Genomic DNA, 13,844 nt, shown 5'->3' on the forward strand with positions numbered 1-13,844 from the left:
TCATCAGACATGGGAGACCAGAACTGCACACAGTATTCCGGATGAGGTCTCACCAGTGCCTTGTATAACGGTACTAACACCTCCTTATCTCTACTGGAAATACCTCGCCTGATGCATCCCAAGACCACATTAGCTTTTTTCACGGCCATATCACATTGGCAGCTCATAGTCATCCTGTGGTCAACCAATAATCCAAGGTCCTTCTCCTCCTCCATTACTTCTAATTGATGTGTCCGCAGTTTATAACTAAAATTCTTTTTATTAATCCCTTACACTTCTCACTATTAAATTTCATCCTATACTATTACTCCAGTTTACAAGGTCATCCAGATCCTCCTGTATGATATCCCAGTCCTTCTCTGTATTGGCAATACCTCCCAGCTTTGTATCATCCGCAAACTTTATTAGCACACTCCCACTTTTGGTGCCGAGGTCAGTAATAAAAAGATTAAATAAGATTGGTCCCAAAACCGATCCCTGAGGAACTCCACTGGTAACCTCCCTCCAGCCTGACAATTCACCTTTCGGTATGACCCGCTGTAGTCTCCCCTTTAACCAATTCCTTATCCACCTTTTAATTTTCATATTGATCCCCACCTTTTCCAATTTAACTAAAAATTCCCCAAATGCCTTACTGAAATCTAGGTAAATTAGATCCACTGCGTTTCCTTTGTCTAAAAAATCTGTTACTTTCTCAAAGAAGGAGATCAGGTTGGTTTGGCACGATCTACCTTTTGTAAAACCATGTTGTATTTTGTCCCATTTACCATGGACCTCAATGTCCTTAACTACTTTCTCCTTCAAATTTTTTTCCAAGACCTTGCATACTACAGATGTCAAACTAACAGGCCTGTAGTTACCCGGATCACATTTTTTCCTTTCTTAAAAATAGGAACTATGTTAGCAATTCTCCAGTCATACGGTACAACCCCTGAGTTTACAGATTCATTAAAAATTCTTGCAAATGGGCTTGCAGTTTCATGTGCCAATTCCTTTAATATTATTGGATGAAGATTATCTGGGCCCCCCCTGGATTTAGTCCCATTAAGCTGTTTGAGTTTCACTTCTACCTCAGATATGGTAATATCTACCTCCATATCCTCATTCCCATTTGTCATGCTACCATTATCCCTAAGATCCTCATTAGCCTTATTAAAGACTGAGTTTAGATATTGGGCCATGCCTAGATTATCCTTAACCTCCGCTCCATCCTCAGTGTTTAGCAGTCCCACTTCTTCTTTCTTTGCTTTCTTCTTATTTATATGGCTATAGAACCTTTTACTATTGGTTTTAATTCCCTTTGCAAGGTCCAACTCTACTTGACTTTAGGCCTTTCTGACTTTATCCCGACATGTTCTGACCTCAATAAGGTAGCTTTCCTTGCTGATCTCTCCCATCTTCCACTCCCTGTATGCTTTCTGCTTTTTCATAATCACCTCTCTGAAATGCTTGCTCATCCAGCTTGATCTACATCTCCTGCCTATGAATTTTTCCCCTTTTCTTGAGATGCAGGCTTCCGATAGCTTCTGCAGCTTTGAGTTAAAGTAATCCCAGGCCTCCTCTACCTTTAGATCCATACGTTCTTCAGTCCAATCCACTTCCCTAACTAATTTCCTTAATTTTTGAAAGTCAGCCCTTTTTAAATCAAAAACCCTAGTCGCAGATTTATTTTTGTTTATCCTTCCATTCAGTTTGAACTGAATTAGCTCATGATCACTTGAACCAAGGTTGTCCCCTACAACCACTTCTTCTATGAGGTCCCCACTACTCACCAAAACCAAATCTAAAATGGCATCCCCTCTTGTCGGTTCAGCAACTACTTGATGAAGGAATCCATTAGCTATCGCATCCAGGAAAATCTGAGCCCTATTATTATTACTAGCACTTGTCCTCCAGTCTATATCTGGGACATTAAAGTCTCCCGTGATCACACAGTTTCCATTCGTATTTACTTCATTAAAAACATTAAAGAGGGCTCTATCCATATCCAAATTAGATCCCGGCAGTCTCTAGCACACCCCAAGCACTATCACAGAGGAGGCTCTAGTAGTTTTCTTCCCCAATGTGATCTTTGCCCAGACGGACTCTGTCTTATCCATTCCATTGCTTCTTATTTCTTTACATTCTACCTCATCATTGATATACAATGTTACTCCACCACCTTTGCTTTTATTTCTGTCTTTCCTAAGCAGCACATACCCTTCAATACCCGTACTCCAGTCATGACGACTATTCCACCATGTTTCTGTTATCCCTATAATATCTGGTTTCACTTCCTGCACCAGTAGCTCTCGTTCCTCCATTTTGTTACCTGGGCTTCTCGCATTGCTGTACAAACATCTTAATTTTTGCTGTTTGGCCTCGCTCACATTCTTTACCGGATTAGGCACGGACATTCTACAGCCAGCATGACCTATTAGGCTGGTATCCACACTGCCCTTCCTCCTTATGTCCATTCTCCTACCCATGGCTGTATCCTTTCTTACTTTGTCTTCTTCCCTCTCAATGCTAAAATCCGGTGTGGACATTACCTGGACATCTCTCAACCATCTCCCCCAAATTCCTGGTTTAAAGCTCTCTTAATCAGTTGTGCCAGCCTCCATCCTAGAAGTCCATCCAGAGAGAACTGTCCTCTGTCCATGAATGCCTCCCAGTGGCCATACATCCCAAAGCCCTCCTTTAAGCACCACTGCCTGAGCCATCTGTTGATAGTCATAATTTTGTCACACCTTTGTTGCCTTTCTCTAGGAACAGGCAGAATCCCACTGAAGGTCACCTGAGCCTCGATTTTCTTAAGCATCTTCCCCAGCCTGGCATACTCTCCCTTGATACATTCCAGCGAGAATCTACCGGTATCATTTGTTCCCACATGAAGGACGATCAGTGGATTCTTTCCCGCTCCCTTTAGGATCCTTTTCAACCTCAGGTCCACATTCCGTATCTTAGCATCTGGAAGACAGCACACCCTTCTGTTCTCTGGATCAGCTCTGGTTACAGGCCTGTCCATTCTTCTCAGTAAGGAGTCCCTGATCATGTAGACCTGCCCTTTCCTGGTGACGGTGCAATTCTCCAGTCTATCCGCTATTCCCTCTGGCTGCAAGTTCTTTCCATTCCTATTCTCCCTTGTAATCCTCTTCAACCCATCCTGTATCCTCCTGGGGCTCATATTTGGTGTAGTCTCCATTGACTCTTCCCCTTTTCCTATAGGACTAGCCTCTCTTCTCTTCTTCCTTGCGAAGCTCCTTCTTCATTTTCCAACTCTTCAAACCTGTTCTTGAGCTCTATTTCTCCTTCACTAGCCCGTCTTTTCCTCTGCCTGATTCTTTTAGTCACATGCTTCCACTGACCACTTTCCTTACCCAGTCTCCCCTCAGAATTCCCCAGCCCTGATTCCACTTGCAAGTCTGAGCTTTTCCCTTCAGCTCCCTCATGTCTTTGCTCCATAATCCACTCGAACCCCCTTCTAAACTCAACCAGACTTTCCACCTGCATCTCCAATCCTCAGATCTTTTCTTCCATCAGCTCTATCAGACGGCACTTCATGCAGACAAAACTCTTTCCAGGTACCCCCTCCAGGATCATGTACATACTGCAGCTTCCACATCCAGTCATCTTCATTGTGTCTTCCACTACATGGGTCACTCCCACTGCTGCCTCTGTATCTGTCATAGCCTTCCCACCTAAATCCTGTAAATCTGGGAAACACAAGCCACACCAAAACACCAGCGCCCACAGCAAAAGCAAACCCCAAACAAGCACCACAACACAAACTCCCCTTACAAACTCCCACTCAAACTCCCGTTTACAGTTCTGTTTGCTGGCTCCTGTGCCGCTGCAGCTGTCTGTCATAACACTGTTGTCCATCTGTGGCAATCTACAGAAAACGTTAATCCAATGATCTCTGAAGACGAGACTCCAGATGTGCAGCTGCAACAAAATCATCTAAAGAACGGGTAGAACTAATCATGAAAAAATATTTCACTGAACAGTCAAAGAAAAGGATCCTAAATTAATCATGGCATTTTGAAATCAGGGCAAATGAACAGTTTTCAGGGCACAAAAACCACCCTCCTTTTACAAAAATCAGATTAATTCACTAGAAAATATTACATATTTAGTCCAGTATGTAGGGACGTGCTGGCCGCCGCTTGAACCGCAGCCACTGGGAGCTGCGGGAGGCCGTGCCTGCAGACGATCAGTGTCCGCAAAATGTCTCAAGGCCCACAATCAGCTTACCCTGATGGGCCGCAGGTTGCCCACCATTGCTCCAGAAGCTTAAAATACAGAGGATCCACCTAAAATTAGCATGTATATTTTCATGGTTTATCTAAAATAAATGCACAGCCATAACATTGTCTATATTGTATCAACAACTAATAATTTCCCACAACTTCTCAGTAGAGTCAATCATACTTATTCCCCACTTAGAGTCATAATCCTCTGTTTTTGGACATTAGAAGTGGTTGCTGTAGAATGACTGTGATGTCACCAGCAGAGGGTTATTATTCAATGGGGAATCCACAGCATGAGTGATTCTGTTTTCTTGCAAATTTCTTCAGTAAGAGCAAAAAACTCCAGAGATATGACAAAGGAAAAATACTCTATAATTAGGGCTGGATCATGAAATTATTCCAAGTGTGGTAGTCCCATTAAAGCCAGTGGGAGTTTTGAATATGGGTTATTTGATGGATCCGGGTTAAATAGTACATTTTTGTGACACATCATCTGCTTTATAAACCATCTGTGAAACAGTCCAAAATATATCTTTTAAAAAAATATGCGATATTAAAACAGAAAATGTTTATTTTAAAGAGTCTAGATTTTTTCCCCTGTAGAATAGTTAAGTTTGACTCCACATCATTATAACTAGTGTTTAGCAGAATAAGTATTTGTTTTACCCTGGTAAGTTTAGAACTTACATCCTTGTAGTTTTGAATATTTTAAATTTCCTTTTATTCCAATAAAGTCAGTTACCTTGGCAACAAAATTTTCTGTGCTAAAACATAGGGTGAAGGTGCTGTCAGGAATTTTCAGTGTGGGTGTTCAAAGTTGGTACTAAAACAAGAACTTTTTAGAAGGAGAAATGAATAATCTTTAAAAAACCAAAAACCCACTACCAAAAACCCTTTACTGGTATGAAATGGAGTTAAACTCAAATTAAGGTTAACAATCCAGAACCACATCAAAGAAAAATAAATGCGAGAGTCTTTGAACTTCAGCAGTGGAAAAGGACCATCTCCAAAGAATTTTTCTCAACACAGTTGAGGTTACCTTGGTGGTCTGATTGATTTGATTTTGGACAAAGCCATTGCCTTTATTGATTATATTAGTTATGTGCAGTTTTTTTAGAGTTCTATTTACTAATAAAATAATAACTAAAAGAAGTCAAACATTTCAGAGTAAAAAATTCAAATATATTTATTTTAAAAAAGTACACTTGTTATCTATTAGTAGTGGCACTAAATAACCTAGAGGGCTAAGGATGATGGTGCCCTCATAATAGAATTTTAAACAGCGAGGGATCCAAAGTCTTGACCTAATTACATATTATGTTAGCTATTATAAAACCATAACGATACATCCTCATGTCTGCTGGGGTTGGACGAAGATACAATATTTAAAAACCAAGCAAGTTATTATACTTACTATATAAATCAGAATAGGATTTTTTTTTAGCGCATTTGCCTCTTTAGTTTAAACTTTTAGTACAAGAGGCTGCAATATTTGTTTAATATAGCTTCACTGAATGGAAAGAATGTGTTTTGGAAGTGCCCAAGACCTAACTAAATACAGTTGTGTCTATTTTAGGGTTTCCTCAGACATGCATTACTCCTTCAACTGTAAGTTCTCATGTGCTTCTTACACGTAGATGCTTCTGTTGGATATTGCAGTGTAGGGTGAGCGGATGTTATTACTGGTCTCCTGATTCATTTTAAGGCCTCCTAGCTTTGATGGAATATAAAAGGCAACTAAAGCTACCAATGACCAGCAAAGAATATTAAAGAAAATATCTAGGATTTCTCTGACTTTCTGAACTGAGACTATTCTCAGCAGAAGTTGATCCAGCTGTTGTTTTTACACTGTTAAATTTTAGACGGTGCCACCTATTTATACCATCAACAATTGTTCACACTCTCATGGCAAATGGTTGGCTAAGTTTGTGCTCGGAGCTGCCCACCCAACAGGGACTGAGATTGCTACAGGTCAGAACAGAGTGAAACACACGACATGCTCACCAGCAGAGGCGCTGACTTCCCCAGTTACATCACCTGGGAGCGAGGGGCTGCCTTACACTGCTCTCAAATGACCTTTTCTGGCTGGCACTTTGATGGGGTCTGAAAGAAGTCTATTCAGCTCTCTTGACACAAGCAAAGTGGCTATGACATGTCACTTTTTTGGAGAAGTATAAATAAAGGACTTCTAGAGAACACCATTAAAAAAAAGTCATGTCAAATGACACAGTGAGCCCACTTTGCAAACATGGCATCTAAATGTGATGTCTGAATTTTACATTGGGCCAGTCAAATCAGTTACTAAGGTACTAAACTATTCTCCATTCTTTTGTACCCATTTGAATGCCAAAATGTGGTGTTTGAAAGGCCTGTTTAAATTCATTGACTGGCAACTGTTCTTGGAAAAAGGAACAGAATTTAAAAACCATTTACAAGTTCATGCAAACTAAAACATAATTATACAAATTGATGGGGAATGAATTCTTTCTGACTGAATTTTGCTTAAAATAATTTTGCTAGTATTCAGATACCACAGTGGTGAATGTGCTATAAGGACACAATTCAGGAAAGCATCTCTATTCAGGAGAGCACATAAGCACATGGTTATGCCCTACATGCTAAAAGTTAAGTATATGTTTAAGTGTTGTCGTGGATTGTGGCTCAAATGTACAGATAGGACCTGGACCTTTTTATTTTTAAAGATATTTGTCTACCATAACACCAATTATGCTACTAACTATACAGACTGCTTTAGAAATAAATATGCAATATGGTATAAGTCTACATCAAGAAGGAAAAACAGTCAGTTTTTTTTAAATCAGAGAATACAACAAAATAAACACTGCATTAATAGTGAAAATAGTACTTTTGTAATTGCTTGATTACGCCACCAAAGGACAATCTGATTTCCATGAAATGAATTAAAACATAAGAGGTCTAAATCCCTCCCACTCACCCCTTTTTTTTTAACTGTTTAGAATTTTATTGAATTTTGTTGACACCACAGATGACAGTAAATGTGATTAATTGCCTCTCATAATTGGAGTTTCATTCCAGTGGTTATTGCTTGTCAGTATCAATTAATAGCTCCACAAAAACCTCATTCATTTCACAATATTAAAGAATGATGGCTTGTGGGAATTATGCTAAACTAGCACTTTCAATTAGATTTTGAACTTTATAGTGTACTGAATAATAGTTTATGGTTTTATAATAAGTGGTGATGGGTTATTGCTGTATTGTAATCACTCTAATTACATATATTTATATGTTTATCTGGAGGATTATCATTATAGTAGTCGTCATATTTAAAAATAGACAATTGTATATAATTATTCCTTTAAAACTATAGCTTTTTTGACCTGTAGCATTAGAAAAGATTTTGACTGTCACAATTACATAGCTTTTGTCTCAATAGTTAGTGGACAAGTAATGCTAGTCAGCACTCTCCTTTAAAAATTAAAATCTAGAGTCTTTCATATGCTAATATAATGTTAAGGGTAGCATGAGTAGAATGAAGTTTGTCCATATTGTGTTCGAAAGACTAAAGACTTTAAGGACTAAAACTTTAAAAATAATGTTCCTATTTTTAGGTACCCAGTTCTGAAAATTTTGGCCTGGAATCCATTTTTTATTCTTCATTGTTTAAACTATGCCTTATATGTTGGTAACCAATATAGACTGTTGGACAATATCTTTCAGTATGCCATATTGCTGCTTACATAACAATATTTAGAAAGCAACATTATTTAGTGGGCAGTGTTCCTGAGCAACAGTGCACAAACACACAATTATTGGCTGAGCTTGTGAAGCCAAAACTCAACTTGATAGCTTTTCTGTGTTTGAATGTAACTTAACAACTTTGGAACACCACTTCTGATCGTTTTCAAAATGTCAGAGAATGTTCCTGGCATTAATGGGCAGAACCCTATGGGTTTGTGTATGAATGGGGAATTGGAAAACTAGAAGGGAAGAAGTGGGGGAACCTCTGGAATTTGTTTAGCAAAGCCACAGCTGCAAGCACTTCTGCAACTGTCTATATATCAAACAATTGGTTGATGACACCTTCTGATACCTTCATAACAATATCTCCGTCCATCGTTGCATTTTAGTCCTCCCAATAAAAGACATTACCTCACCCACCTTCTCCCTCTAATATCCTGGGACCAACATGGCTACAACACCACTGCATACATCCTCCCAATAGCATTTAACTTGTTGACGAATGACTTATCTCCTAGAGAGAAAGAAGAGAAATAATAATGGTGGGGAAGGGTGCATATAGAGCCCATGGCACGAGGGAAAGTGTGGGGAGTTGCACCAACCTTCTGAAGGAGAAGGGGGGTGGGAAGGTGCACAACAGGGAGACAATGGAAGGATACAAGGAGCCCCTGGTGTGTGCAATGAACTCAGCCTACAGAAGCAACAAAGTTTGTGACCCTCTAGTTTTAATTACTTATAATTATCAAGTTTGAGTAGGCTTCTTGCACTACAGTAATGTGAAGTTCTAAGCTTATTCCTACAAAATTGCATGCTTTTAGGTAGCCCTGCTAAATATAAACATGCGGGGTGTGGGGGCTGAAATTCTGGCCCTTTAGAAGTCAATGGGAATTTTGCTATTGACTTCAATAGGGCCAGGATTTGGCCCATGGATCATCTGACACAATTCAACAATTATTGGTAAAAAACCAAAAACAACTTTGAGAAATAGCCTTTGAAAATTAATATTTTAACTAATACACATATGGGGTTTATTCATGGAAGAGCTCCTTGCACATGGCTCCCATTGACCTCAGTGACATATGATGTACTGAGAGGAGCAGAAATTTTGATTAGAAGATTAATAACTGGCTGATGCAACTGTGTTTATTCAAATATGCTATAATAATTTGTTGATATTTCTTTACTTTGTTTTCTAAGTTTACTTTGTTTTCTTTACTTTGAGCTCATTCATGAAAATTCTTCTATTAGACCCAAAGTCAAGAAAATTACAGAAATGTGATCTGATGCTGATCTCACTTATTTTCTTCCACTGGCTGAAGTTACACCAGTGTAGAACCAGCCTAAGAACAGAATCATCCCATGATGTAGTAAATTATTGTGGCATATCAGGCTAAATAAAAATTTAACAATGTAAGCAATTAGGGAAGATTCTAAGGAAATTTTAGATCAAAACTTCATAGTATATCCTGTTTAAAGTACTTTTTTAACCAATCATGCTCATTTAATTCATTATCCAGAAGTGTGGATTACCAAGTGTTATCTATGCCTCTTTGAAAGACTTCCAGTCAGATTTTCACACTAATCTGGTTAGAAATATTTTCTCTCACTGTATTTTGGTATTATTATTTCTTTGTTGTACAGAGGCCCCAAGTTAGGATTGGGTCCTCATTGTGACAGGAGCTGTACAAACAGTTTCGGTTCTAGCTGAAACCAATAGCAGTGTGGCATATAAACAAGAGAGAACGTTAACCAAAGATTCTCAAGTTTCAAAAAGCATTTATTTTATTTAAACTGATTTTCCTATCACTTCTTTTTTCATGAAGAATTTTTATTGGGAAATAAAACATCCCATAAGAAATATCATCAAAAGATGTGGTCTAATAAATCCATCAATATAAGATACAAAATACCACTAATGATTAAAGAGAACAAAGTATACTGCGTGCATGCTAATAATTTCATACAAAAGGGAAATAAAGAGTTCAAAAATCCAATCCAGTTCTCTTATATTCAGATCTAAATCTACTAAACCTTTAATCTTTATATCCTAGGACACAAATTCAGGCATCACAGCTACTGTACCGCCAATCTTAATCCCTTATTCATACAAATCAGACATTCTGCCCAGTAACTCTCAGGTCTCTTATAACACCAACAAAGAAAGAATACCAAGACAGGTTTTCCATCTCCAGAAATGTATTAGGGTTAGGGAGCTATCATTTTACTATAACAAAAGAACATTGCACAGAAATTTTGCAAGAGTAAAATACAGTTTTATTTTGGATTCTCTGGATGCCTTAAAATCAGGCTCTCTTGGCTCATTTCTCCCAAACCATCTACCTAAAAAAATCCATTGGGGCATTACAGGTCCCCCCCGTGTTTAAAAAAAAAAAAGTCATACTGGATCCTCTTAGATCCACAACCGTATTCAGTCTCCCCCTTGCAAAAGGCAGAATCAGACTTTACGCTTGTAGAATGAGTCTTTAGTTACGTTGAACCAGGTGCAGTGCACGGCTCTTGTGCAGTGAGATAGAACTTCTTCCTCACCTCTTACTGGCACCTCCTGGCCACCTGCACATAGAGAGGAATGCAGTGCCTCTGTGGAGTCTCCTTTCCCACTCGTGCTGTGGGTGGTGGTATAGTTATCCGGGGAAAGTTTGTAAGAGGGCACCTTATGTCTCCTTAGACCTTTGCATGACTGCACAAACCAGGCCACAGTCTGAACCATAATATCAAATCCAGACACTGTATTAAAATGATGCTTCATTTGACTTTACTTCTCAACCAATGTTCAAAGAATGCACCCTTAGAGCACAGAAAAATGTCAGCTATGTATATTGGGTGAAATCCTCGTTCCACAAAAGTCAATTGGAGTTTTGTCATTAACTTAAATGGGGCCAGGATTTCTCCCCTGGTCTTCAGCTCCTCTTTCCACCAAGAACCCAACCCAGCCTTCCAACTGCAGATTCCTTTTTGTCCCCTCCTCACAAGAGACTACCTACCTTTTCAGCCTTCTGATACTTCCATATCCCCCTTCCCCAAGTACACTAATCTGACACTCCTCTCAATGCTGATCCCATCCCAGCTCCTTTCCCAACAAACAACACCCCTTCCCTGCTCCCACTCTCTACTTACTGGTCCTGCAGAAATGTGCTCCCAATCGATCTGCTTCCTTCTACTACTAGTTCTCAACTTGATGGTCAAGTCAAGAACCGCAAGCAAGGAGGCGGCCACCTGAAGAGCACATGCTTGAGGAGCGGTAAGGATTTCTGGTGGTGGGGAAGGTAGATCAGTACTCCCACTATTTAAGAGTCATGAATGCAACCAGTCTTCTTTTTAAATCTTAAAAAGAGCCAGTCTCTACTTGGAAATGGGCATTTTTCAAAGGGGTAAGACAAAGAGGAAATTAAAGAGGAAATTGTGCCTCTTGGATACTAAACATACAGTAATTAATAGAGCTGAAGTTTCAGAATTTTGTGCAATTTCGTTCTGGTTAGACTCACTGCAGCATGTTTGATCTGGCGAAGATATTTGTCCAGGAATACTTCACACATCATATAACTGCAGATATGTTTCTCTGAGATTCTTTCAGTTGTGGTCTCCAGTTGAACTAGTCTGGATTCTCAAATGAAAGCCTAGGTTTTATTCTCACAATGCATGAGACCGTAAGCGAAAAAGTGTTAAAAGTTGTGGAAGAATTTCACAATGATGTGACTCAAAAAAAGTCTCTTTAAAAGAGGAATTATTCTTACAGCTTGGTACATAAAGGGGGAGAACACTGGCTATTACAAATTAAAATTTCATTTTGAGAGTCCACAGCTTTTTGTGCTCATTTAGAATTGGTATTTATGGGCCAAATTTCACTCTCGGTATCATGTATGATTATTGATTTCAACTGGGTTGATATGTGTAACTGACACAGAATTTGGTTCTGTGTATTTAGTTTGTTGGTGTTTTTCTGTGGGTTGCAATTATATCATCTAAAAGGGGGTTTAGGTTTTTTGTTTTTTTTTTTTAATTAGACACTATGTCTGTTAGGGAGCTCTCAAAGCTATTAACTGCTATAAAATTTCCCCAGTGCTAGACAGGAATCTTTTTTCAGGTGTATGATTCATTGTTGAGAGATATTCTTGTCATCACCCACCTACAAATTCTAATGTGCAAAAGTTACTTTTCCCTCATTATTCTTTGTCTCATTTTGTATAAACAGCTTTGAAACAAGACATACATTTTTGACAGTGAGGGTAATTAACCATCTGAAAAATTTACCAAGGGTCCTGGTGGATTTTCCATTATGGACAATTTTAAAAGCAAAATTGGATGTTTTCCTAAAAGATATCCTCGAGGAATTATTTTGGGAAAGTTCTATGGCCTGTGTTATGCAGGAGGTCAGGCAAGATTATCACGATGGTCCCTTCTGGTATCTATGAAAAAGGCTAATAAAGGCTCAGAGTCTTTGCTACTTTTTCTTCTAATGGACTGAATGCAAAAAACACTCCAAAGGCTTCACAGCAACATAATTTTTTCTGTATTACTTTAGAGGTTTTGTGTTACTAATAGTAAGACGCAAAACATTAATGGCAGCTATTTTTATTTACAAAAGTTTTGTTAAGCACCGGGGGAAATGGGTTTATCTTCCAAGAAAACTGCAAATGAAGGGGAGAATGTGAGGGAGGAGCATCAGCGGGTGGGGGAACAGTGGATCTCAGCGTCTCACAGGCAGCCTGCACGGGTACAGATCCTAACCTCTGGATTCTGTTCCTTCTCACAAACCTTTGCAAGCTCTTCTGTGCCTCTAGCCCTGAGATAATCAAGATATTAATATTTGTAATACCTTAAGACTCCCCGTTATGATCACACAGCCCTCCAGCAGCTGAATGCCAGACCTCTAGTTTCTTTGGAGAGCTGCTCCTGTATTTTGTTTCCCATTGTTAGCAACTGTAACTATAGGATAGGAAAACTGATCAGCAACATCTGCTGGAGGTAAAAAATTGAGGAGAAAAAAAATCTAACACATGAATTATTGATAGATTCCTCTTAGTTAAAATAAAAGTGAGGTAGTTATAATATCTTTCATAACCTCAGCCAGAATTCCTCCAGGGCTCTTAGGCTCCCATGCTTCTAAGGCATGAGGTATACACCCCTCTTGTGCCCAGCCAGCTGCACTTGCTATGCTAGTGTGAAAGGTGGATGAAACAAATACCATCTCATGTGGCACATAGCATCCATGGGGGCTATACCCCCCTTCAGGATTCTGGACAGCCTCTGGGCTTGGGGATACCTTTCTGCAGCGAACTGGCTCTTGTCATTTCTGCAGATTTCCTGCTACTTACTAATGGTAGGCAAAAGTCCCAGCCCTGCTGCTGGAGATTTCAACATATTCAGTATGGGAAATGGAAAACAGAGCTTCTATTATTACTGATGCTGCTAACCAGTTCCCAATAAGACACTTGGATCTAGTGAATCCAATCCTGCACCCAGGGCAGGATCCCTTTAGTCTAGAAAGTTTTTGGTACAAAAGAAGAATTTTCTTATCAGTATTTTTGCTGACTTACAATGGCTGGCCCTGGAAAAGGTGGTTCATAAAGTGGGGGAGAGAATGCAAGAAACATCCCCATTCCCGCTATGTGCCCTTGCACAGGGGTCCACCATAATTTGGCTGAAAAACACAACTTCTGTACATGACTAATGCCTTCATTAGAGACTCCAAAGTGGGGAAGATGGAATGGAGGGGATTTGTGAAGGGGTGTGATGGGAGGGGGCGGGGAGAGTCCTTGCTCCCACCTCACTATTATCCAGCAGCGCTTGCCAGACATGGAGAAAAGTGCAGGCTGTAGGCTGATAGCATGACTGCTGAAGCTTGTCCTTTCCAGGAGGAGTTCTGGGCAG

The 13,844-nt window shown here is 39.5% G+C and overlaps 1 protein-coding gene across 3 annotated transcripts in view; it reads left to right on the forward strand.

Moving 5' to 3' along the window:
- Positions 1 to 13,844, forward strand: part of B3GALT1 (beta-1,3-galactosyltransferase 1) — a 337,866-nt gene that overhangs the window by 140,656 nt on the left and 183,366 nt on the right. The window lies entirely within an intron of this gene.

This window comes from Lepidochelys kempii, chromosome 11 (assembly GCF_965140285.1).
Source record: "Lepidochelys kempii isolate rLepKem1 chromosome 11, rLepKem1.hap1, whole genome shotgun sequence".
Lineage (NCBI taxonomy): Eukaryota > Metazoa > Chordata > Testudines > Cheloniidae > Lepidochelys > Lepidochelys kempii.